The sequence below is a fragment of the Microtus pennsylvanicus genome, chromosome 1 (assembly GCF_037038515.1).
Source record: "Microtus pennsylvanicus isolate mMicPen1 chromosome 1, mMicPen1.hap1, whole genome shotgun sequence".
NCBI classification, from domain to species: Eukaryota; Metazoa; Chordata; class Mammalia; order Rodentia; family Cricetidae; genus Microtus; species Microtus pennsylvanicus.
Genome location: NC_134579.1, coordinates 43,687,597 through 43,715,130, shown reverse-complemented (window position 1 = coordinate 43,715,130; position 27,534 = coordinate 43,687,597). Strand labels below are relative to the sequence as shown.

The following is a 27,534-nucleotide window of genomic DNA, read 5'->3' as shown; positions in this document are numbered from 1 at the left end:
CTACAGGTGTTTACATGGTTGGTAATGAATTTTTATTCTCATTATACAAGAGACAAAATCAAGGTCTAGAGGGGCATGTTTACATACTTTTATAAGTTACTATATTATAAAACTGACATTTAACAATGTTGCTCATGGTTTTTCACTCGGTGTTACAGCACATTGTTTCCCTAGCTCCCAGTAATTACCCATACCTACTTTTGACAAAAATCCCAAATCCAAGACTAAAGAATCAAAATTTTCAGAAATCCAGATCTATAATTTTTTCTTCCACAAATCTTACCTAAAAAAAGGCTTCATTCAGAAATTAGCATGATAGCTAATACTCTAGATAAAGGACCTGCCATTCCCTGTTTAGAAATCATAGAATGAAACAAACAACACAAGAGAGAGAAATTTTCCAACAGTAAGAACAGAAGAAGCGTTCTTTAGTTCTGTTTCAGAATATCTGCAGATTCTAGACTAGATCTTCAGCCACACATGGGTAGACAGCATGGAGCACAGTAAGGACTAAGGAAACTTAACCAAGCTATGATCAACAAGAGCCTGTTAACATTAACTCCAAGTATGATCCTTCTCAGAGAGTGCCACATTAACAAAACCATGAACATCTCCAATGATTGTAATAATATGTAGTTCATAGAAAACTTTATATTCAAAGTGATATAATATGTAAAATGTCAGAAAAATATGACTTGATTTCAAAGTAACTGACACAAAACAAATGAAGACCTGATCAACTTAAAAAATCAGTGGAAATCATATGATGTCCTGAGAGTCATTTCTAGGAGGGATGAAACATAATATAAAAGATTTAGGAAGCATCATGAAACATCCTAAGAGGCAAGCACAGATTTCTTTGGCAAGGAAACAGAGGTCAGAAGTAAGAGGTCAGAGGTTCAGTGGACCAAAATCTTTAGTGATTTTAATGAATCTAAAAGAAAGATTGTTTTTTTTTTGGTAGGGAGGTTTTTTGATAACCTCTTCTAATTCCGACTAACAGGTCTATTTAGATTGTTCACCTGGTCCTGGTTTAACTTTGGTATATGGTATTTATCTAAAAAAGTGTCCATTTCCTTTACATTTTCCAGTTTTGTGGTATACAGGCTTTTGTAGTAAGATCTAATGATTCTCTGAATTTCCTCTGTGTCTGTGGTTATGTCCCCCTTTTCATTTCTGATCTTATTAATTTGCAAATTCGCTCTCTGCTGTTTGATTAGTTTGGATAGGGGTTTGTCAATCTTGTTGATTTTCTCCAGGAACCAGCTTTTTGTTTCATTGATCCTTTGTATTGTTTTCTGTGTTTCTATTTTGTTGATTTCAGCCCTCAGTTTGATTATTTCCAGTCTTCTATTCCTCCTAGGTGAGTCTGCTTCTTTTTTTTCTAGAGCTTTCAGGTGGGCTGTTAAGTCTCCAATGTGAGCTTTCTCTGTTTTCTTTAAGTGGGCACTTAGTGCTATGAACTTTCCTCTTAGGACTGCATTCATAGTGTCCCATTAGTTTGAGTATGTTGTTTCTTTATTTTCATTGAATTCCAGGAAGACTTTAATTTCTTTCTTTATTTCTTCCTTAATCCAGGTATGGTTCAGTAGTTGGCTGTTCAGTTTCCATGAATTTGTATGCTTTCTGGGGGTAGCATTGTTGAGCCCAAGCCGAGGTCCCCAGTTAGTTCCTTGGGCAGCTGAGGATAGTGAACCTGAAATGACCCTAGCCTATAGCAATACTGACGTATATCTTGCATATCATCTTAGAACCTTCATCTGGTGATGGATGGAGATAGAGACAGAGAACCACACTGGAGCACTGGACTGAGCTCCCAAGGTCCCAATGAGGAGCAGAAGGAGGGAGAACATGAGCAAAGAAGTCGGGACCACGAGGGGTGCACCCACCCACTGAGACAGTGGAGCTGATCTACTGGGAGCTCACCAAGGCCAGCTGGACTGTTACCGAAAAAGCATGGGATAAAACTGGACTCTCTGAACATGGCGAACAATGAGGGCTGATGAGACGCCAAGGACAATGGCACGGGGTTTTGATCCTACTTAATGTGCTGGCTTGGTGGGAGCCTAGCCAGTTTGGATGTTCACCTTCCTAGATATGGACAGAGGGGGGGAGGACCTAGGACTTACCACAGGGCAGGGAACCCTGACTGCTCTTTGGACTGGAGAGGGAGGGAGAGAGAAGTGGGAGGAGGGGGAGAAGGGTGGGAGGAGGGGGAGAGAGAAATAATTAAATAAAAGAAAATGAAAAGAAGAGAATTAAAAAAAGAAAAAAATTATAAGAAAAAATATTTTTAAAAGAAAGCTTGACTCACAAACATTGTCCAATGAAAATATTTTTCAGAAAAATGTTTCATGAAAGTATCAATAAGATAATTTGATGCCAGCAAACATACTCTGTAAGAATGACAGAGAAAATTTTTAAATGTTTCTAATTGAAATATAAGTACATTACTTTACCCCGTTTCTTTCTTTCCTTTAGGTCCTCCCACCTACATTTCTTGAAGACCTCATGCTTCAGTTAGATAGCTAGCCACTTTTTCTTTGATTTTATATACATAATCATTATATATAGTGAGTATATAATGATTATATATACTGTTTTGAAGAGAATGAGAAAGAAAATGGGTGACTAGATATAAAAACTTTCTTCTATGTTAACATATCATGCATTGTATAGTAGTGCTTCTAAAATGAGGTGTTGTATATTATACATAAAATTATCCAATAAAGGATAGAATGAAAAAATCACATTAACTCTTTATAGTTGCAAGAGTCTTGCACGTTACACAAATTAATGAAATATTAATTTAATGTATTCTCTCTGTACATTTATATACAAGTGTGCATGTACACATGTACATATAAAGACCTATATGTACACAAATAAGAATATATGAACATGGTGTCAGTGAGACCACTTAGCAGTTAAAAGCACTTGGTACGCAAGCCTGAAAACCTTACCACAATCCCACAATGAAAATCTGAGATATGAGCAAAGAGTTCAAGACCCTGATGATCTCACCCACTGAAACAGTTTACCTGAGCTAATGGGAGCTCACCAACTCCAGCTGGACTGGGAAGGAACAAGCCTAGGACTAAACTAGTCCCTCTGAATGTGGCTGACAGTTGTATGGCTGGGTCAGACTGAGTGGCCACTGGCAGTGTCACTGGGATTTATCTCTACTACATGTACTGGCTTTTTGGGATCCTATTCGCTTTGGATGTATACCTTGCTCAGCCTAGATGTAGTAGGAGAGACTTGGACCCTTCACAAAGCAGAGTGCCTTACCCTCTCTTAGAATTAGAAGGGGGGTGGGATGGGAAGATGTGTGAAGGGAATGGGAGGAAGTGAGAATTTGGATTGGTATTTTTAAAAACAAAAAAAAATCTAATAAAGAAAAAGAAGACCTGAGCTAGAATCCACAAACAAAACCTGATCTCAATCACACAATGGAAACCTGAAATAGAACCTGCAATAAAACCTGAACTAGAACCCACAATGAAAGCCTGAGCTCAATTCCACAACTGAAACCTGAGCTCAATCCTACATTGGGAGCCTGAGCTATAACCCACAATGGAAAAAGAGCTAGTACCTTAAAGTTGTCCTTTTGCCTCTACATGGTAATGGAAGACACATGATTTCACTTGCACACCTACACACAGAGACATCATCCACACAGACAGTAATAATGAATAAAAATAAGTTGAAAATCAATGTACAAATATAAAATATACACATATGTGTTAGAAAGAGACATCTTTCACATGAAGAATAGTGAAACTGGCCTTTAGTGAAGAGATGAAACAGAAAACAAAAGAAGATTCATGAAAGGCTAATTCCAACAACATGTTAGTGCTTGTAATGCTTCATTTGACTAGCAGAGATGAGCAGAGAGAATAAAACCACAACAGGGAACTAAATATTGTCTGTAAGAGACATACTTAAAATATAATCAGGAAGTAATAGAAAAAGGTGAAACATATAGATCATACAAACAATAATTAAAAGAAGGCAAAATCAGCAATATCAAGAGGAAATGAACAGATGCAGAGTCTACATAGCATCTTTGTCCTAGGTGACACTTTGGGAGCAGAATACTGCACATGACAACTTTCCAATAACACACTTTATACGTTTGCTTGATGTATTCACTAACACAGACAATATGCTAAATCATTAAATAAATCTGGATACACTTAAAGGATCAAGGACTCACAATACTCTCTGAGTACATTATAATTAAAATAAAATCAATAATACATCTAGCAAGCACAAATTACTTTCAAGTTAAAATACTATGGGTCCTCAAAGTAATTTCAAACAGTATTAAACTGAATGGTTATAAAAAATATAACAACAATTAGTAAGTAGAAGGAAATTTTAATTTTTAAACATATATTTTGAAAAAGCAAAAAATAATTTAGTATATGAGTTGTATGACCACATTAAGAAGTTTTTAAAAAGTCAGGTAAAGTTTACAGAAGTAGGAAAATTATTTTTAAAATATAATGACAGAAATTAATGAGAAAAACAGAAAATTCTATTTTTTAACTGTAGGATGATATCTATCTATTTTGTTTTCAATACATCTCAAATGCAATTTACCCTCACTCCACTCCTCCCAGTCTGCCTTCACCCATTTTCTCTATTTCCCAGATCCACTCCTCCCTTTTTCTTCAGAAAAAGCAGACCTCCCAGGGCTATCAGCTGAACATGGCATAATAAGATACACTAAGGCTAGACACAGAACCTCATATAAAGACTGAGAAAGGACATATCTGGCCAGTAAGTACATGAAGACTGGAGGAAAGGAGAAGAGAACCCTATGAAATACTAGCACTCTACACCTCTTAGTCTGGTAAGAATATGAAGAGTTAGATTTCGCTAGTACTCTTCTCTTGTTCAACAACATTCAGTTTCTTGCTAACCACAGTAGGTGAGATAGTTTTATTGATATGCCCAACACCCTTTGAGGCAAGCTTCCCCATGTAGACATTTTACCCAGGCATCTACATAAATCCTTAGATATAGATGTCAATTATAGATTTATTTGTAAAGTTTAAAACTAGAAATAATCTGTAATTCTATAAATAGCTAAGTGGATAAACAGATTATCATATATCCACACATGCATTCCTACTTAGAAATTTAAATGAGTGTTACAGATACATGCTAAAAAAAACCTGGATGAATCTCAAAATCTCAAAAATATACGAAGGAAAAAAAACTTGCAAAAAGATGTAGGGCTCTTAAGCTTTTGAGATGAAACTGTTGTAAATATGTTAATCCCTGCTACGGAGTCAGGTGAGTAGTTACATGAGGGTGAAGGCAAAGAAAGGCAGGTGTTTGAAAGGAGCAAGAAGGAAGCTGTGTGGATGATAGACGTGTTAGTTTTCCTAGTTCTAGTGATGACTGCATGGGTATTGAGATATTTCAAACTGTGATTTTAAGTACATAAAATGTAATGACACTCTACATTTGCCATCTTTCTACACATAGATTAGGACAACTCAGACTTCCTCACTAAAATTTTCTTGTGCCTTGAACAGTGGTTACTACAAACACTCAAAACTGATCAAAGCGGAGAGGTTTAGCTGTTAGTGGAGCGCTTAGCCACAAATAGGATATCTGTGTCATCAAGGCTCAGGCTATGCTCTGAAAGAGGGAGAGCAAATAGCAAAAGGGCCAGGGGTCAGGGAGAAGTGGAGAGCACCTGTCTTCCGGACATCACTGACGTCTCTGAGCATGAGCTTTCAGCAGGTGTGTTTGCCCTGCACAAGACCAAGACAGTTAACACTCCAGCACGGAGGGTGGCAGGGTTCATGATCCTCTACTCCAGCTGAAAAGTTGAGACTTAATGTCGTCTGGGGGAAGGAAAATTAATTTTCTTTAAAGGTTCTGGCATTTAGCAGGTTGAACATATTCCAGTGGATGGGCCCCACACCGGTAGGTACGTGAACACAACGATTTGAACTCTTCTGGCTATGTATAAAAAGAAAAGAACAGCTGGGGAATAGGTCGCATGCATGTCTCTACTAAACGCTCTACAGGGTGCCTTCAGAAACTTTTCTGCACCACAATCCAAGGGCCATGTCTATCCTCAAGCTCCATGTCCGAGAGATCTTTGCCTCCTGTGGGAATCCCACGGTTGAGGTGGTTCTCTACATATCAAAACGTCTTTTTAGAGCTGCTGTGACCAGCGGTGCCTCCCCAGGCATCCGTGAGGCCCTAGAACTCCATCACAGTGATAAGACCTGTTACATGGGGAAGCTTGCCTCAAAGGGTGTTGGGCATATCAATAAAACTATCAGTGCCTACTGTGGTTAGCAAGAAACTGAATGTTGTTGAACAAGAGAAGATGGACAAAGTGATGACTGGGATGGATGGCACTGAATGTAAATCCAAATTTGGTGCAAATGCCGTCCTGGGAGTGCCTTGGGCTGCCTGTAAAGCTGGTACCACAGAAAAGGGAGTACCCCTTTACTATCACATCGCTGACTTTACTAGCAACCCTGATGTCATCCTATCAGTCCCAGCTTTCATTGCGGTCAATCGAGGTTCCCATACTGAGAACAAACTGGCCATGCAGGAGTTCATAATCTTCCCTGTGGGGGTATCCAGCTGCTGGGAAGTCATGCGCATTGGGGCAGAAGTTTATAACCATCTGAAGAATATCATCAAGGAGAAATATGGGAAGAAGGCCACCAATGTGAGTGGTGAAGGCAGGTTTGCACTTAATACCCAGAAGAACAAACACGTTCTTGGGTTGTGAAGAATGCAATTGAGAAGGCAGGCTACACTAACCACGTTGTCCTCAGCATGGACGTGGCTGTCTTTGAGTTCTTCAGGTCTGGCAAATATGACCTGGACTTTAAGTCTCCTGATGGCTCCAGCAGGCACATCATACCTGACCAATTAGCTGACCTGCATAAGTCCTTCATCTGGGAGTAAAAAGTGGTGTCCATTGAGGACCCCTTTGACCAGGACAGGAGGACAAGTAAGACTGGTAATAGTTCACAGCAAGTGTGGGCATTCATGTTGTTCCTGCAGTCCTGCAGGAAACCCCAACTTTGTAATCACGTGACTGGCACAAAACATTGTTTCTGTCACCTCACTTCCAAGCTAGAGTCTGGAGTCCAGTGTAAATCTCTAGGGTGGCCACAGACAAGACCCCCACCCCCAGGGGTTCTACATACAGAATAAAATCCTCAGAGGAAAAAGGACAAAAAAAAAAGAAAAGGAGAGAACAAAGTTGGGTGGGGTTGAGAGACAGAATAATAAGTCTAGGAAGTGTTCAGGAGAAGAATAGATGTGATCAAAAATATGTTGTTTGAAAAAAAATATGTTGTTTGAATGTACAAAGTTTTCAAAGAATTAATACTATTAATAACCATTTCATAATAAATATCTCTGTATGCAATATATCCTATTGTCTTAGCCTTCTAAGTGTTGCAGTTCAAGGCCTTTACCCCCATTCCTGCTCTTTATGGTCTTATTATTTTGCAATAAAAAAAATTAACAATGTTTTTACCAGGTTAAACAGCAATGAGGCTTCTAATTTTCCTTTTGTAGTAAATAAGTTGTATTGACTGAGGTGCTTTAACAGTAGGCAAACAGTCTGTTCATAAAACTTCCTTTTACTAGTTTTAATATTTATTGATCATTTTGTCTAAATCAGCAATTACTAATATGGTTGTACAATATCAAAAATAACCTGATTTTTTGAAATTAAACTCTATCTTATATCTTAGTAAAGTTATCTACATCAATCTAGGCTTAACCTTATCCTTCTATATTTCATAAATATTTGCTGAAATTACTCTAGCCACATTCTGACTAGGTTCCATGTGCTTGGGGAATTCCTTCTACAGAATCATACCAACAGATGCAACGTAACTTTCATCTGTAGAAAAACAAAAGTCTGTCGTATTTTTAGAGAAGTGCAAGTTCAGTTTAGATTTCGGAACAGTTAATTCTACACTTTGCCATCTAAAGAAAATTTTACTACCAATGTTGACCTCTTTTTAATAATTCCTAATGTACATGTTACAGGTCTTGGTCCTCAGTAGCTATAAGTCGAAGTTGCTGAGTTCTGTCCCTCATAAAGCACCTAGGGATGTGAGGCAACCTCAAGCCCCACCTCTTTCAACTTCTTGGCTCTAGGTCACAGCATTTTATGTGGCCGCTGATTCTGAATCTTGTTCTTACAACAGATGCTTTTCTGCTGACACTATGGTTCATGAAGAGGAGGGAGAAAATATCAGGCAGTATGAAACACATACAAGATAGGAAATTATCCAGAAAATCTAAAATTCCTAAGGAACTTTAAATCCTAGGAGTTTTGCCTTGCACTTGTGAGGCTTTGAGGTTTTTCCTAGCATACAGTGGGTACCCAACAGTGCTGCCTTTTGTCTCTACAGTACCCAACAGCAGCAAGAACTTCCTCACCCTAGTTTGTTGCTCTATTCCCTTTGTTTGCCTCCTGGATTTTCCATTGAAATGTATGTTATTCGCTTTTCCTGAACAAAAAAAAGATATACATACATAGTGAAAAGGACATTAAAATCTGTCAATTATGTACAAATTTAAATCGATATATTATTTCACTAAAAGTGATCTGATGTTACTCTTCATTATTTTCTAATATATTTTAGAATTAATAAAGCTATACATATACACATGTACACATTTCCTTAATTGATTTGATGAGATAATACTATAGCCTCTGGTCTTAGTTTTCCTTTCTACTCTTGCATTTTGAATATTTATGTGTATCTTACTATGGTTTATAATGTTTGTTTAGTAGTTTATTGATGAAAGTTCCATATTTATATATATATATATATATATATATATATATATATATATATATATATATATGTTTAATTGTTTAATTCATTTGGCATTTTCTTCCACTTTTGGTCACTGTGATAAAGGCTACAGTGAATATTTTTGCACAAAAATGTGTGCATAAGTACTGCCTATAAGGGAGGTCACAGAATATACATGATTTTATGAAAAGGGAAAATAATACACAGGTACATATGTTGTTATGAACTTGCATCACTATTCCAAAATAAATATTATGCATTGTGAATTTTTAAGTAAAACAAGCACATATTTTGCACTTTAATAGGTTTTTAGAATGACTGCACCAATTTTCATTTCCACCCACAGAAAAATAAATTCCTTTCCTTTACATTACTGTTTATTTAGAGATAAATTGTGTATTCAGTAACAGCCTATACCTAAACCAATGCTTTTCTTTTTAGCTTACCCTCAAAGTGTAAAATAAAGCCTTAAGATAAAATATATCATTTGTTTACATATTCATTTGCCACAAAACCCACACGCAACGAGGCCAACGTTCAAAGTAGACTACCCATAGTTTGGATGTAAAAGTGGGTCTCTGTACAGTCACTACTTAAACACAAAATTATTTGGCTGCCTTACCAAGAAAGTCTGTTTTCATGTCCTAACCTGTGAGAGAATCACTAAATTCCGTATTTCACACAGAAGTAAATGATGACATTAAATCTTGCCTTAAAGTTTTATTCTCCATCTTCTGACACACAGAGAGGATTCAAGTAGTGTCATTTCATCAACTTCTCTGCTGGACAAAGATGCCGTCGCTGATGGAGCAGAAATGCTGTGCCAGCCTTGCCAGCCGGTACTCTACTGTCTTCCGGAGCTGATCCGGAGCCACTGCCATTATGTGAATAAGTCATGCATGATCCCTGAGTATATTATCAGCCCCTTGTGGAACATTTTTACCAATGATGAAATGTTATTGTTGTCAGCGTCAGACATTCAGTCTTTATCAGTCTCCCTCATGACAGCCCTCGTTAGTCAGAAAGACTTGGGACAACTTCAAGGTGAGAACTTTCAGTACAAGGTCAGGGGAACCAAATTTCTTTCTTATCTACTGCTCAACCCCTTCTTTTCTGTTTCATCACGAGTCACAAAGCAGTACATCTCCCTCCAGTAGTGCAGTGGGAGCAATATAATGGCAGCTTCATCTGCTAGGACCCAGAGCTATCAAATTTAAATAAATATATAACCTCTTACTTGAGTCTTCTCTGGAGACCCGACTCAAGTCCTGACATATTGACACCTTTCCCGATCCACAGAATTCCATGGAAGGAAGTGCTATGTATTAAAACACTCCTGGACTTTAGATCCAGAAATATTTTTGTCTTCTCTGGTTTTCCCATTATAGATTTTGATAAACAATGAGGTAAAATTCTCATCTCTAAAAATGATCAAATGCTGCCTGCCCCACAAAACTAGTCTTAGATATACATTTTTATTGTATAGATGCATGCATGTACAAAATACTTGCTTATATCTGAAACATTATAAGAGCACAGTAAATTACTGCTTCTTGTTTTCAGTCAATTCCTACAATGCCTTGTGGAATATAATGCCTCAATATTTTTAGTTATACATGACCTTCAGATTGTGTAAGTTTTAGAAATGCAAAAAAATGCAAAAGTTTTTACCCAGGTGTGTTTTGCATGTACCCAAAACGTACAGCTCAGTTAGCATAGTTCAGCCCCCAGAGTAATTATTGGTTTTTTTTTCTATCATTTTCCTGTTCTTTTAGACCACCTAACTCTGACTCACCGGTCTTTATGGATTACTCAACAGCTTTTCTGAGAGGTTCTGCAGGGTTGGGAAGAGCAGTTGGAACACACACATAAGCGTGCCAGAATGTCAGCTCTCCACATTTAGACTGGCAGATTGGACATGTATTATGTGTAATTATGCAAGTGTTAGAGTGATGATGACAGCCTCTTATTCTCAGAGGAGCCTGGCTGCACAGTGGTGCTCACAGGCTGTTTGGGATTGAATGGAGCACATCCTACATTAAAACAGAGCCTTCACTGGAAAAATCAGGACCAGGGAACATTTATTGTTTTTCTCTTTATGAATTTGTTCCACTGTTTTCCTTTGTGAATCATAAAAATAAACACATAAATCATGATGGAACTTAGAAAATATTCTTGGCAAAAAGATTCTGACCAGTTAATGAACATCTTTAGCATCAAAATCTATATATCTGAGGAAATACTTACAGTTGACAGTAAGGGAATTTAGTTAATGAAATTAGAGAATGACAATAGTTTGACTTGAACTGCACATCTTATATGACTTTTAAAATTAATTTTCATTGCTTGTGAACTGCCCAGTATTTAGTATTTTATTATATTAGTACAATGAATCTAAGACAGCTGGTAATACAAAGACAGAAAAACAAACCAGTCAAGGTATATCTACTAAAAAGTATGGAGGTCTTACTTATATTTAAAAAAATAGAAGGAAAGTTTAGGCCTTTCACAAAATAGGCCTAGCAGGTGTAATTGAGGCGGGAGGGATGGAGAGAGAGAGAGAGAGAGAGAGAGAGAGAGAGAGAGAGAGAGAGAGAGAGAGAGAGAGAGAGAGAGATATTCCTAGTTAGATTTCTGTTACTATGATGAAATAGCAGGACCCAAAGTTACTTTGAGAGGAAAGGGTTTATTTGGCTCTTTCATCCAGATCACAGTCTGTCACTGAGAGAAAGCAAGGCAGGAACTCAAGCAGGTCAGGAACTTTGAGGTGGGAATTAGAGAAGATACCATGCAGGAGAGATGTGCTGTTTACTGTACAGCTTTCTTTCATTATCCGGGAGCACCTGCCTAAGGACAGCCCCACAGTCTTGCCTCTTTACGCAATGTGATGGAGGTACTGTCTCAGTTGAGTTCCTTTTTGATTTTGTTTTTCGAAGTTTATCATAGATAGTGCCAGGCTGATAAATATCTAATCAGGTCTCTCTCTCTCTCTCTCTCTCTCTCTCTCTCTCTCTCTCTCTCTCTCTCTCTCTCTCTCTCGTGTGTGTGTGTGTGTGTGTCTGTCTGTCTCTCTCTCTCTCTCTCTCTTTGTGTGCATGTGTGTGTGCGTGTGTGTGCGTGTGTGTGCATGTATGTGTGCTAGTATACATGTTTATGTATGCATGTTGATATACCAGAGAACAGCACCTTGGTGTGTGTTTGTGTGTGTATGTTTGTGCATGCATACATATATGTGTGCTAATGTATGTGTTCATGTAGTTGTGCTGATATCCCAGGGACCACCACCTTTGGTGTGAGACAATGGCCTGTATTCTGTCAATTATATTTTAAATAAATGCTGATTGGCCAGTAGCCAGGCAGGAAGTATAGGCAGGGCAACCAGACAAGAAGTAGAGGTGGGTCAATGAGAACAGGAGAATTCTGGGAAAAAGGAAGTCCTAGTATGCAGACCTGACCCAGCCACAGAAGAAGTAAGATGTGACTGCCTTGCTGAATAAGATACCAAGCCATGTGGCTAGCATGGAAAGAAAAATGGGCTAATATAAGTTATAAGAGTTAATAGGAAGCCTGAGCTAATGGACCAATCAATTTATAACTAATGTAGACCTCTGTATGATTTCTTTGGGACTTAATGATTGTGGGAACCGGTCAGGACAGAAACCCTGACAACACACCTTGGTGTGTGTTTGTGGTGTATGTGTGTGTGTGTGTGCATGCATGTGTGTACATGTGCTGATGTATATGTTCATGTAGGCATGTTGATATACTAGAGAACACCACCTGGGGCATCATTCCTCCAGAGCTTGGTTAAAGTCATAATTCTCATTGACCTGGAGCTCCAGAAGTAGACCATTCCAACTGGCCAGTAAGCCCAGATATCTGCTAAACTTTACTTCCTAAAAGCTGCATTTACAATGCTTGTTACAACATCCAGCTTTGTTTTTTACATGGATTCTGGAGTCAGACTCAGGAACTTGTGCTTTCAGGATAGGTGTTTTTTTTCTGACAGAGTCCTCCATCCAGCTCCTCACTGATCTTTAAAAAAAAACCTAATTGGGGCCTGGAGAGATGGTCCATTATTAAGAGAGCTTAGTATTCTTGCAAAGGACCTCAGATTGGTACCTACCAACAGTGTCTGTCAGCTCATGAACATAAGTGACTTTAGCTCCAAGAAGCCTGACACCATCTTCTGGCCACTATGGGGAACTGTGTCCATATGATCATACCAACACACAGACATATGCAAACATAATCAAAAATAAAATAAATAACATAGGAATTTCTGTTTGTTTTCTACAGAATGAAGAAAAAGAGCAGCCAGAAACCTGTTCTCATCAGGAAGGAGGCTGGAAATAAAATCAATATTGTAATTTTATTTATAGCAAAATCATATTTATTTCTCATTTTACATGGTCTATTTTCTTTTTATCATCTTGGATTTTTTTTCTTTCCAAGAAATAAAATATTAATCCAGCAGTGAAAATTACCAAGATATGTGGTGTTTGCACTGTGATAGAGACTTAAACACAAGAGCCTTTCTTTCCCACTGTGAATTTGAGGAGGTTGAGTGGGAGCAAGTTGGGGAAGAAGTGGACATGATCTTGTCATGAACTTCCAGTGTAATAAAACAGAAGAGGTTTCCAGTAGTTTGTTTCTTTACCCACTAAAGGGAGTGCTTCTTTAAAATATCAAAATAAATATACCCTGAGACAGACACAGAAGAGGGCTGATTAATGCCAAGAAGGGTGCAAGCATCTCTCTAGTGTTTTTCAGAGGGAATTACAGGCATTGAACATACGTCTCTTACATGGTCATAATTAAAGGCAATGTTTATTTTCTCCTACCTACATGAACTACTTCCATTTTTAACAGCTATAGTTCGAAGCAAGTACTGAGAATAATAACAGCTTCATTTTCTGTTTGTGTTCATTTTTTCATGTTATTTCTTATAGTGTATTCTTTTCATCTTCACTCATATATTGAGTCACGCTGTGTACCTCTATGTATACACCATCATGCTATACACAAACATGCAAACATTTATTACATGGATATCTGTTTTCCTGGACCATGAAGTGTAGGAGAAAAATAGGAAAATGAGTTGCCAAGTACTGATAACACAGAAGTATGCTGAATGCAGTGTAGAAATAACAGAAAAATAATCTGTGGCTTGTTTTCTTCAGTTCAGAATTAAGATGGGTGACCATCAAGAATCTTATATTACCATGGGATGTTAGCAAGGTGGAGCCTAGAAGGACGCCTCTGGGAGCGTCTTTGCAATGACATGACAATCTGATGATGGGAGAATGAGACTTGTCACTATTATTGCTCAGCATGAATATGGCAGTAAAAGAACTCAGACTTACTTTATAAGGTCTCCATGGAGAACCTATTTTAAGGGTGTAATTGAATTCAGGTGTAAATTACAAGACTATATTTTAATTGCAGGCATAAATGACATCCATATTCATGACCAATAAGTAGAAAGCAAATGAATGATATAGAACAACATTTGCATACCATAAGACTGGCTACAAATAATATCTCTGTTTAAATAGAAAATATTATCACAGGAGAATCTGAAAAAATCAACACTTTAAAGACAATTAACAAAACTTTTTCTTCAGCACCTTTTGCTATTATGTTTTTGAATATTAATGATATTCAGTGTGAGGACTCAAAGATTGTTACATATAGGAATGCCTAGAAATTCTAATACGACTTCCGGTGTTTGAGGTTTGTAAAAAGGCATAAGTCTCAAAAATAGTGTGTCTGGAATAAATAGAAGAAAAACTTTTTTTCCCAAAATACTTTCAGGACTAATTTCTTACATATAAGACAAATTCACATTAAGAAATCTATGGCTTTGAAGATGAACGAAAAGACAACTATAATTAGAGAAGGCTCAAATGTTATCCAGGGCACTTTAGCCTGTAATAAAAGAAGACTATTTTAAAAAGTTTTCCTTACAGTTTTTAATGTCAGTAAAGTCACAGGAGCCTAATATAAATGTTTGAAGAGATAACTGTGAGCAGGCACTTCATGCACTGCTGCTGGTGGTTAAGATACGCTAGTAATTTCACACAGTGAAGATCGATCCTTGGTACCCTGAGATCACTGAGGGAAGCCTGGGAGCTCTAAGTAAGCCTCTTGAGAGAGGTATTATGTTGTTTCTTTATCTGTCCCACCTAACAACCAACACTCTGGTGATGGGGATTGGGGGGGTAACACCATTCTAAAAGTGACAATATCCTAGAAAGCAAGCATTCGATGTTCTTTTAATCCATATCTGAACAGAATAGAATATGAATAAGTCACAAAGCAAAAAAAAAAAAAAAGATAATAGGGATATAATGGGAGCAGCCATAGGCACTGACATAGTGTTTTAGCTGCACTCTAGAAATAGCAAAGAGGCTGAAAGGCATAGGTAAGACATATGATAGATTTTTACACAGGGGATCAGTAAAAGCCTCATGTGGAGGTATCCATAGACTATCTTTACCATCCAATGTACTATGATTTAATGGAACACTAAAATGAACAATTATATGTCATTAATCATGGTTATTAATACATTATGTATTATGTCTAATATTACATATACATGGCTGAATCAATTTTAAAATATGCTCACTTATTGAGTAATGCAATTACCATCTATACTCCTGTATTTTGGATAAGGAGACTTGGGTAAAAGTAATTATGTAAAACACAAATAGCAGAGAATGAATTTTAATTTCAGAGCCTAACTACTGAGTCTACTCGCTAACGTTCAAATGCATAAATTATTTGGACTACAAACCAGAGTCCATCCATTCAAATATATCTTTCTAATGAATGGTATGTGGTACTGAGACAACAATAAAAATATTTCCATTTTTACTACATCCTGCAATATGATGATAACCAGAATATTTTAATGCGTATTGTATATCTCTCTCTCTCTCTCTCTCTCTCTCTCTCTCTCTCTCTCTCTCTCTCTCTCTGTGTGTGTGTGTGTGCATGTATATGTATAGGCACATATATGCACATGCACTTCATGGTAGAGTAGACCTCTGGTTTCTTTCCTCTATCACCATCCACTTTTATATTTTGAAAAGGGTCTCATTGAAACTGAAGCTTCTCCATTTGACTATTTTGGCTAACCCATAAGCTTCAGGCATCTACATATGTCTGCAGCATCCCCCTCCATACTAGGATTACAGGTGTGGGTTCCCATCCCCAGAATTTTGTATGTGTCCTGGGCATTTGAACTCAGGTCTTTATGTTTGGGTGGGAAGCACTTTAAAAAATATATCATCTCCTGTGCTCTAGACAAATTTTGTTACAATTTCTATTTAGCTGAACATAAGCTGAACATGGGTTAATGTTCCTAACATTGTATCTTACAATAAAATATCCTCTATCAGGCAAAAGTCACTCAATGGTTATCACTTTCATGGAACTATCATTGAAAAAGTTTGACAGGATTTGCTATGTCAGTTTTGACGAAGCCTGGAACATCCTTTCTTTATTGGTAGCGCTATCAATTAAAAGCTCACAACTGAGAAAGCAGAGGATAACAGATGTCCCTAATCAATCAATTTCAAAACTACTAGAATGAGTCAATGAAAATATTCTGCCATGATTTGGATCTCACTAAGCAGATTTTTAGTATATACAATCTAATAAACTCATGAAATAAGTGAATTTAAAACTTTAGGTTTGAAGCTAGGTGGTGGTGGCTCATGCCTTCAATCCCAGCCCTCAAGAGGCAGAGCGTGAGAATCTCTGTGAGTTCAACGCCAGTGTGGTCTACAAGAAATAGTTCCAGAACAAGCTCCAAAACTATAGAGAAACACTGTCTCAAAAAAACAAACAAAAATAATAGCCTTGCCTATTTATTTATATATATAACTAATATTCCTATAGTTGCATTAATAGCACCATTGTCTACATGTGCATAGAGAAAATGGAAAACCCTTTGCTAAAATGTTAAACTAGCAGGAAATCGATGTTGAGATAGACAGACATTTCATATACACTTCAAATGAGCAAGCGTCACTAGTGTAAACAGGAAGAACCCATCCAAGGGATATTTTACAAATCAAGCTTCTGTCTAGCCGGGAAAGGAAAACTTAAACAGTTGTGTCCATTTAAATGTATTCTTCAATAGTTCTTTGGCCAGTGGAAAGCTTTTCTTGTATTTTCTGAGAAGAGATTACTTAGCCCACTGCATCAGAAAGTGTATTTCCTTGACAGGGTTGCAGACCTGGCATCTTAGGTTTTACCTTCAGCTGTAGCACAGAAGAGACAGTGGAGATGACTTTTAGAGCACTTTTAATTACCCTCTTTTCCCACTCCCTATCAATCCTCTGGAAAACAACAGGACTCTGTCTTTAGAATGAAAACCATTTCATCGATCAAAATAAGTTGCTACATGTCACGCTGTGGAAAGAGAAAGTGCCTACTTTGGAGAGAGACTCTCTTCAGAATTCTTGTGAAATAGGCTGCATTTTTACATCCTATGGGTACCACGTTCCAATTATCTCCAATTAGAATCCGAGGAGATTCAGAGAGTCTGAAGTGTCATCATTTTCCCTGGGGAATTGTAAACTGAGTGAAGGAGACGGGAGCAGAGTTCCAAGTGTATATCGTTTTTTTTTCTTTCTTTTCCAACTTAAAAGGATGTGGGTTCCTTGTCTGCTCTTGTCTGAAACAAATGCTTATGGTTAGTTGATAAAATCCCCTATAAATCTCCATTTTTCCAGGACTCACCTAGCTTTTCCTGTGCAGCAGCTACTGCTTTAAGTGATATATTGCCTTTCACTAATTATCACAGGAAACCCTCAATACATCCACTCTTCCCTCCTAGGTAATAGGCTCAAGGTTTGCACTTTTATATCCGAGTGATAAAATATGTAGACAAAACAAGCAAATACTGGATACATGCCAACATTTTTACTTAGACACTTTATATGACAATTACAGAAGGGGTCAGAAGTGTTAGAACGAGAGCAAGGATCTGTTTTGAGATCCCTGGTGGCTCCTGTCCCTCATTTGTTCCTCCAGTATATGCCCCATGCTAGTTTCCCTTGATAAAGCTGCCCAATATTATTTTACTAATGCAAGCTCTGAAAAGCTTCCCAGCAGCTCCATGTGCCTTGCAGGAACATGTTTACGTTGGTTGGGATTGCTCCCTAGGCACCTCCCCTCTTCTGTGAGAAAGGTCTTCCCCTTTTGTTGTCCTGCTTCCTCTCAAGGATAATTGCCAGATTCCATAGCACAGGGCCAGGGTTGCAAGGTTTCACAAGTGAAAAGAAGGGGTGCCTTATTAACTTTGAATTTCAGAGAAATAACGATGCTCTTCTTTATAAATACCTCTCATGAAATGTTTTTAATTTCTTAAGTGCGCTGACTTAAAATTTAATTAGATCATTTCCCCCTCTGTTTCCTTTTACCCTTTTCATGACCCTGATGTACCCTCCCAAATTCAGATCCACCTCTTCTTTATCTGTTGTTATCATGCATACATGCAAATAAATACACATATAAAGACACTGTGCCAAGTCTGTTCAGTGTTGTCTGAATGCGTATGTTTCTAGGGATGACTGCTTGGCGTTAAGATAACTAACATGATGAGGTCAAGGGCCTCATCTCTGGGGAAGACGATTCTTTCCCTACAGCAGTCATCAGCTGCTTAGAGATCTTCCTCTAGGTGAAGACTTGCCCATCTATATTGGGGTGTCAACTGCTGTTGGAATTGTTCAGGTATTGCTTAGGCAGCTTATTGTAAAGATTTCATAAGTGTATCTCCCAGTCTCAGTTAGAAGGCACAACCTCCCAGCAGACTTCCTGGTCCACTGACTCTAACCATCATTCTCAGCCCTCTTCTGTGATGTCTCTGAGGCCTAGGTGTAGGATTTGGGTTGCAGATGTATCAGTCTGGGCTGGGCCTCCCATGATCATTTGTTCTCTGCATTTTGACAAGTTGTGGCTCTCTGTAATGATCTCCAGCTGCAAAACAAAGCTTCTTTGATGAGGGGTGAGAGCCGTACTTATCTTCAGGGACAGAGATAAGTATTTAGAATGCATGTAGTTAGGAGTTATACTGACTTGTACTATTTTTTGTTATTTGTGTGATATTACATTTTTTCATGTAGAATATCTTGATCATATCCTGTTATTTCCTACACTCCTCTTAGATCATCCTTACATTACTACCCATCCAACTTGTGTTCTTTACCTCTGTCTCTCAAAAACAAAAAGTTCAATTAAAAAATAAAAATTAGAACAAACAAAACTCAATAAAACAAAAAATACTGAAATAAAACATCTAATATCACAGATATCATGGAGCATGGGGTTTATTTTGACTTGGACAACTATTCCTAGGCATGGGTCCTGTCCTGGAGTTCTGCTGATATACCCAGTGACAAGAATTTGCACGGGTCCTTCCCTGGAGTACTATTGATATACCCAGTGACAGGAATATGCAAACAAACAAATAAAAGAGATGTTTTCCTTTACCCAATGGCTTCTTTGTTTGGAATGGGACTTCGTGTTCACTTTTTTTCTATGCTGAATTTTTGACAGGTTTGACCTTGCACAGGTCTTGTTCATGCTGGCATCGTCTCTGTGAGTTGATACGTGTATAATCCTGTTGTATCTGGAAAATACTATTTTCAATAAGTCATCCATCACCCACCTGGCTCTTATAATTTTATACCCACTCTTCTGCATATATCTTGAGAGGAGGGTTTTGATGAAAATACCCATTTAGGGCTCAGTGCTTCAGTGTCTCTCAGTCTGCAATTTGTCCAGTTGTGATTCTCTGTATTAATTTCTATCTATTGCAAGAAGAAACTTTTATGATGAGGGTTGATCGATGCACTAATCTGTGGATAAGCAGTATGTCATTAGGAGTCATTTCTATTGATGTGTTTCCTGTATCCACTATTAAAATTTAACTTAGCATCTGTGTTTTATCTCACAGAGAGGGAAGAACACTGGCTTTTGAGTTTTGCAGAATAAGATTTAAGTCCCAGCTCTGCTACTTGCAGATGTATGTCTTTGGAGAAAAATTTTAGGCTCTCCTTGTCTGATTCTTCCATTTTACAATAACAGTAAACCGGATAGTTATCACAAGGTTAGAAGGAATATTAGGCAAGCTAATATATGAACTAGCTAGCAGAATATTTGCAAACAGAACCTAGTGAGTAGCTGCTAACTCCTTTTGGAACATCCCTGCAGTCAGTGTCTCCCAAGAAAGCTGGAAATGGTTATGGTTGATAAGATTTCATCCCCTAGCTTTTGAAAGATTTGTATAGTGTAGTGTATGATCACTATTTGCACTTTATGTAAATTTCATTGTTTCTAACTTGAGAGAGTTTGGGGGGGGGTTATTTTTCATGTTCAAGTTCATATTCTCTAACTGAAGAAAAATTCATTCTTTAGAAAATCACTTGTTGGGCTACCGTGTTTGATTCCTAAAGATGTACAGTGACTCTGCCCACTTCCACCCTCCCTTTAAGTCCACTGGTTCAAGTAAATTTTCAGATCCCAGCTCTCTGCCAATCAATTCTCTTTCTCCCTGTCTTTGTTTCTGTTAACATCTCTGGCATCTGTCTTACTTTCTGCTTCATTCAAATGCAAGGATATCTACGCACACATGTGTACACATATGTCCTCTTACTCGTTCACCTCCCCTTGTGTTGGAGAAATTTTTTAAATAATATTTTCTATTTAGAAAGGAGAGAGAGAGAGAGAGAGAGAGAGAGAGAGAGAGAGAGAGAGAGAGAGAGAGAAGGAGAGAAGGAGAGGAGAGAAGGAGGGAGGGGGGAGAGAGACATAAGGAGGACTAAAGATAACCCCCAAGAAAGTCAAACTATCTATTTATTTAGTTATGTGTTTTGGGTTGCATTTTGCATTAATCGCTGCCACACACAGGAGCCCTGCAATTTATTATCGGTGATAAGTGTGGACAGTAGCTATTATTTTCTCTCCCCATTCTAAAGTGTGGCATCGTGGGACACTGAGATTTATAGAACATGCATTATTCAGAACTCCAGTTCTGGGATGGCTCAGCAGGAAGACGCCCAGCTATTTCCATAACCTTTCTTCAAAATTTCTCCTCACTGGCTTTTTTCCTTTCTGTGTAACTGTGCTAGAAATCACTCAAAACCAAGAACTTGGCGAATTGATCATGGGAATCTATCAGTACAGTATCTTTCACAGCGGGGAATGAATAAGAACCCCTTATTCTACAAAATTTACAGGACCACTCCGGAAGAAGCAAGTCAATTTCAACTGGATGTAATGTGACTCACATCTCATTGTCTTGTGAATGTTTTAGGACCAAAGGTCCAGAACTTATAGATTCTTTTACTCACCTGACTGTGCTGGCATAAAAAAGTGTTCATCATCAATCATCTGAAGATATTTTTACTTGATATCTCAAAGTCAGACATGTGAAAAATATTTTGAGAAGAAAAACAAATCAACAATCTAAGAAGGAAATGAAATGAAACGATAGAAAATATATTCATCAACCTGCATGAACTCTGGCATAAGTACTGTTAATGAACCTATGAGCACTAACTGTTTAGAACACCACTAAGATTAACAGTGATCAGCAGGTAGCGTTTTACTAGAGGCTCTAAATGTGAATTGGGTGCAATTAAAAGATATTTGGCTGATTCCATGTGACAGGCCCATCTAAAAATGGCTCTAAAAAGTATCAGAGGGTTACAAGTGCAAATAAAGGCGCGTAAGATGATATGCCTGTGGGAGAAGAACAAAAGCAGCATTTCAGTGTCTTGGTAACTTAACAGGAGTCAGTGGGACAATTTAATCCTTGACATAAACAGTGCAGAAGGTACCATCAAAAAATACGCTTAAGGGGCTGTTCAGTGAATTTAATCCTATTTGGCTTTGGCTGATGGATCTTCAGCTTGGCTTTCTTTTAATTAGTGGAAATATGAGTTTCTTAATGTAGGGAACCATATCTCTTAAGCACAGCTCTTGAATTTCTAACTTTTTGTCATCATCCATACTCAATTTTGTTCATATAAGACAGTCATCCACAACATCCTCAAAGATCAATTATAGGTCAACTATTATACTCTATGGATTTTATGTTATTTAATATCTTAGTGAATTTTCATAGCAGTGAATTAGTTTTTGTCTCCATTTCGGAGATAATGAAAAGTCAGGAAAAAGTGTTGAGACATTTCTCAATACAGAATTTTGGTTTTCAACGATGGCAAGAGTGAGACACAGAAACATTACAATTAACTCATGGTTACTACATGTTGTGACTTCCTATAGCTTTCCTATGTAGAAGTCTTGGAGGATAAACCAGGAAGGAAGGAACATACTATTCCTTGACAGCTCAGGCTCCATTAGGTTCTACTATATAAACTGAATTCTTCTCCATCCCCCTTCCAATATAAAAGGAAGTCAAAAAGCCGAAACTACATGGTTTAGAGAATTCTAGAAAGACCAGGAATAGAAACGTCCCACACCAGGAAGAAGTCTTCTTACCTTTTCTACTAAAATTATTAACTGTCTGGCTAATTTATTATTTGGTAAAATATATTTTAAAAATTACTTCTTTCTTATTCTTAAGTTAGTTGAATGGAAATAGCCAAGTCTTATTTTGTAAAGGGAGTAATCATTAACAAAAATTGTTATAAGAAAAGTAACACATGTGTATTAGTCAGGGTTATCTCTGGATGAACAAACTATATAATATCTATATCTATATCTATCTATCTATCTATCTATCTATCTATCTATCTATCTATCTATCTATCCATCTATCTATATGGTGATGGATACTTTTTTGGTGGATGAGGGGCTAGAAGTGGTCAAGGAGGAAAGATGGATATATGATATCAGGTGGAGGTTAACTTTGTCAATATCAAGTGTTAACCATAATAATATTTCCTAAGCTTAGTTCTATTCTAGAGTATTCTCCCAGGCTAGGAAATCCAATAAAACATACTTTAACCTGCCTGAAAGATACCCTAAGATTTATGATTAAACTTACTTCATATGACAAGTCTGGTACTGTCAGTCACAACCTACAGCACCCCTCTTCCTGGAATCAAGTGACTCACTGTGTCATGTTGGTCCCCAGTGTAGGGAGATATTCTGTTGCAAGGTTTCGTTCTTTTGTAAAACACAGTTGAACTGTATAGTGCCTTTGCTTGTACAGAGAATGGGATTGATGAGTTAAGTAACCCTTTAGGATGTTGTGTGGTGGGAAGAAGTTGAGGTAATTTTTTTCATTTGTTCTAAAAGTCTCACATTTAGATTATTAATTTGCTTTAAGTAAATTTTTGTAGCTGTTGAGAAATAGTGCTCTAGTTTCATCTGAACATGGATGTACAATTTTTCTTAAAACATATTTAAGACACTGTCTCTTCTCTAAGTCCATTTTCGTTGCCTTTGTGAGGATCAGTTGGCACTAGACATGTCCATTTACACATGTGCTCTCGTCTGCTCCACAGGTCTATGTCTGTTTTTATTGTGGTACCACACTGATTTCTTACTATGGCTTTATTGCAATATCTTCAGATTTTTGATTTTTGCTTTTGCTCAGGATTGACTTGGCTATCTCGAGTCTTTGGCAATTTCGTGATCTTGAGAGAAGTGTATTTTCTTGGTTTTCCAAAGAATACTGTGGATATTTTGATGAAGAATACATTAAGCCCAATTCAAAAATTGCTTTGGGAAAATGGATATCTGAATATTAGACATCTGAATACCGAAATAAGACAGACCTCTCCATGCTTTGGTTTTTCTCTTCTATTTCTTTGAAAACTTCTTTAGATTATTCACTGAAATGAAGACAGTATTTTATTCATCATTTATTTTCCCACTTATTGGTGCACAATAAGATTCAGATTACTATATTTTTTTTACAGAAATTGTGCTGCTGGTATTTAAGATTGCCAGTTTTGTACATATCAAAGGGAGAGGAAAGGTATAAAACAAAGATATGTGCCTTTTTACATTTATTACAGAGCATTATTGACAAGAGACACAGTATGAATTCACTAGAGACTCTCACTAAAGGATGAATAGATTATTTTAAATTGTGGTGCATATACAGAATGAAATACTAGTTAGCTCTAATATTATAATAATATTGTGCCAGTTGTAGTAGTGTGATGCAGTTATGTTAAGTGAAATAGTTTGACATAGAAAGACAAATATGTTCTCATGCAAGGAGAAAAATATGAAAATATATTTTATATAGACCAAATAAATAGTGGCTACTGGGGGCAAGGAAGGACAAAGAGTAGAAGGGATAAAGATTAAGCAACAATATAAAAGTATAACTATAAGGAAGAAATATTATATCTTGGGGTGCTTGCAAAAATTTTACAGAATTTATAAAGAGATGAATAGAGAAGCTTGAATCCTCACAACAAAATGAAAGTGCTTAAGGAGGTAGAAATACCCATTATCCAGATATAATGACTATGGAGTACATTCATGAATTATAACATCACACTACATCTATTCACATATATAATTATTACATGCCAAACAAATCAGCAATGAAAGTAATTACGTGACATTTAAAAGTAGAACAGTATGACAAGGATGAGAAGAGTGAAGGTTCAAAACAGAAAAGATACCAAACAGCTTTATGCCTGTAGGCAGGCTTCTTAGTGAGATTGCTGTGGATGATGAAGCCCAGCTCTATCCACAGCTAACAATTTGTCTAAACAAACTTAAACAATTTAACTTATCTTGATTACAGAAACCCATTGTTTTCTAATCTTCTGCATGGGACACACCAAAGAACCATTCAAACACCCCTTAATGTTGAAATGTTTTGAGCAATTTCTAGGCACACAAGCAAACAGCCCATTATCAACTGTTTCTTTTTTCTTCATTTTAACAACAGACCATTCTTCCTTTATGGTTCATGGACTCTACTTAAAGGTGCAGTCAACAGACCACTGAGTGTGAAGAAATAGACAGTAGGTAAAAGTGATATGGATGCAGGCATTAAAAATATAGTTTTCACAAGAGAACTTTGGGCTAAATATTTTTGGCACTGTCACATGATAGGACTGTAAGGAAGTCTACGTATGGGCACATAAAGAAACACACATTAGAATATCACCATAGCTGAGAAGGTATGTGTTATCAAGGGGGAAAGGTGAAGAAACTGATCAGTAACATTGGCCAGCATACCTTTTGCCCTTGCTGTAGGATACCAACATTTCAAGTACATCAGGAGTGAAGAGACTGAACATTCATGATGGGAAAAGATGTCAGTGTTCTTTTAAAGTTTTTGCTGAACGCTGCATTTATAACTAGGGCTATGTCCAGTTTCAACTCTCAAGGGTATAAATTTTCTTCTAATTTTTACTTATATGATACAGACCTATATAAGTTCTGTCAGTGAAAATAGAAATATAAATGTAGTATGTAATACACATGTCATATCTAGACTGTACTATTAAAATATTTCATTTTAGGACAGAAAATGGAACATACATTCAGACATACTTTTCTATTTCCCAAATATTTTCTTTCTGAATTGAGTGAAATGGGAAAATCATGTCACTTGTAGGCTGTATCCCACTTTAGTCATCATAAAATTTCATGAACCTTTAGATTAACAGTCCAATTTATTAAACAATAGGGGAAATTAGCAACATTAACCAAAATCTTGGAGGTTTTAAATATCGTCCAGCCCTAATTCCTTTAATAAAAAGTAATACATGAAGGATTTGTCTTCTCAGAGAAAACCTCTGACACTGGAAAGAGAGATTAGCAACAGGTGACAGGTGATATTTACATTTAAATATCTTTTATATTAATGTTTGGGGATGGATTCAGAAAAAAGAAGCATCAAGCAACAGCTGCGGTCACGGATATCATTTATTTTATCTTTCCCAAGACTGATAGACACTTGCAGAACAATCACTCTGTTTATTAGTGGAAGTGGATAATTCAGGGGCAAGAGCTAGGGAAATACAGCCAACAGTGCAATACATTTGTGGGCGATCCCTGGAACTGGCCCATTCTCATGAGACGTTTTTGTCTTTTCTGAAAACATAGAAAACAGCTCAAGGCTTCTTGACTTCCATCAGGTTATCATGAACTACAAAGGACCTATTGCTCTTAGAATATTTCTCTCTCTCTTTGGCAACAGCTCTGTGCTTCAATCTTAGATATATATGAATGCCAGTAGTAAAAACAGGGAAATGGACTCATTAGTGTATACTAGCTGTTTACCAAAGGTTATTGAGCCTACAGTTCATGATCCTAAAAAAGTGAAGTAACAAGGTGAACCCTAAGAAAAACATATATAGATCCACCCAGAAAGGAGAAATAGACAAGATTGCATAACAAAACAGGGAAAATGGAGATGGGGGAGGAGGGAGGACAGAAAGGGAAGAAGAGGGAAGAAGTGGATGGGGAAGAGAACTTGAGGGAACAGCCAAGTAGAGATGAAGGAAGGACAGAGATGAGAACAAAGTAAGATATTTTGATTGAGGGAGCCATTATGGCGCTAGCAAGAAACTTGGCAGGAGATAAATTCCCAAAAATCCACAAGGATGACACCAGCTAAGACCCTAAGCAACAGAGGAGAAGGTGCCCAAACTGCCCTTCCCCTGTAGTTAGGCAGATGAATATCTTTAATGTCACCAAAGAACTTTCATCCAGCAACTGATGGAGACAGAGGCAGAAACCCGCAACAGAATATGTGACTGAGCTCCCAAGGTTGAGTTGAGAGGTGGGAGGAGTGAGAATATGAGCAAACAGGTCAAGCCCATAATGGGTACACCCACTGAAACAGTCTACCTGAGCTAATGGAAGCTCACCAACTGCAGCTGGACAGGGAAGGAAACAGCGTAAGTCCAAACTAGTCCCTTTGAATGAGGGTGACAGTGTGGGGCCGGGGCAGACTGCAAGGCCACTGGCAGTGACACCAGGATTTATCCCTACTACTTGTGCTGGCTTTTGGGGAGCCTATTCTCTTTGGATGGATACCTTGCTCAGTCTAGATATCGTACAGAGGGCCTTGGACCTTCCCCAAAGCAATGTGCCTTATCCTCTCTGAGGATTGGATGGGGGCGTTGGGTGAGGGGAAGGTGAAGGGAATGGGAGGAGGGGAGGGAGTTTGTACTGGGATTGATTTGTGAAATGAAAAAAAGATAGTTGTTTTCTTGTGAAAAAAATTAAATTAAAAATTAAAAAAAGAAAATGGAAATAGACAATATAGTGTTTTGATGGGAAACAAACACAACCTTATGATTTACTATAGTATTAACTTTGAATAATAAAATATAAATATATGAACCAATATCAATTATTATTACGTTAGAACTATAAGTGGTATGTAGATATATGTATATATGTGTCTTTATACACATGTATATTGCATTGTGCACATATTTCGTTTTTATTTTTGCTTTTTTTTCCTCTTTCTTTTGAATCAGGTTCTTATGTATTCCAAGATGACCTCCAACTTCTACACAGCCAAAGATGAAACAGAACATCTGGGCCACCTGTTTTCATCTGTTTAGTGCTGGCATTACAGGCATCCTCCACATAGTTTATGCAAAACTGGGGATTGACTCAGCACTCTGTATATATAGTAGGAAAACATTCTACCAACTGAGCTAACTCCTCAGCCACTTCTGCTTCTTACTTTTAGTTCTTTGTAGAAATAACCTACGAGTAG

General features: G+C 37.4%; 1 protein-coding gene and 1 pseudogene across 5 annotated transcripts in view; one reads left to right on the top strand and one right to left on the bottom strand.

The window, feature by feature from the left end:
* Positions 1-27,534, bottom strand: part of Lsamp (limbic system associated membrane protein) — a 2,112,174-nt gene that overhangs the window by 685,819 nt on the left and 1,398,821 nt on the right. The window lies entirely within an intron of this gene.
* On the top strand, positions 6,094-27,376 carry LOC142837079 (alpha-enolase pseudogene; annotated as a pseudogene).